Source organism: Penaeus monodon, chromosome 28 (genome assembly GCF_015228065.2).
Source record: "Penaeus monodon isolate SGIC_2016 chromosome 28, NSTDA_Pmon_1, whole genome shotgun sequence".
NCBI lineage: Eukaryota > Metazoa > Arthropoda > Malacostraca > Decapoda > Penaeidae > Penaeus > Penaeus monodon.
In genome coordinates, this window is record NC_051413.1 from 29,531,014 (window position 1) to 29,531,338 (window position 325).

The window sequence follows — 325 nt, forward strand, 5'->3', positions numbered from 1 at the left end:
GTTTTTGGGCTTTTTTTGTATTTTCAAGTTAAGGATTATATAATCTGGTGCGTCTGAGTTTTTTCTTTTCTTTTCTTTTCTTTTGGGGTGGAAAGAGACTGAAAGTTGTTTTTGAGATTCGTTTTACAAATGAGTGTTGCAGCAATGTTGATATTCATAATCATGGTGAAGGTTCTGATGATAATGTTGAAGTTTACGTAAGAATGATTTGACGCGTAATGCATGAGATGGATCATAGCTGTTGTCAAAAACCTGATTCGATGTAACTTTTTTTTAAGAAAATGCAAAATATATCGTGGCTTCATTGAAATACTAATTGATGAAA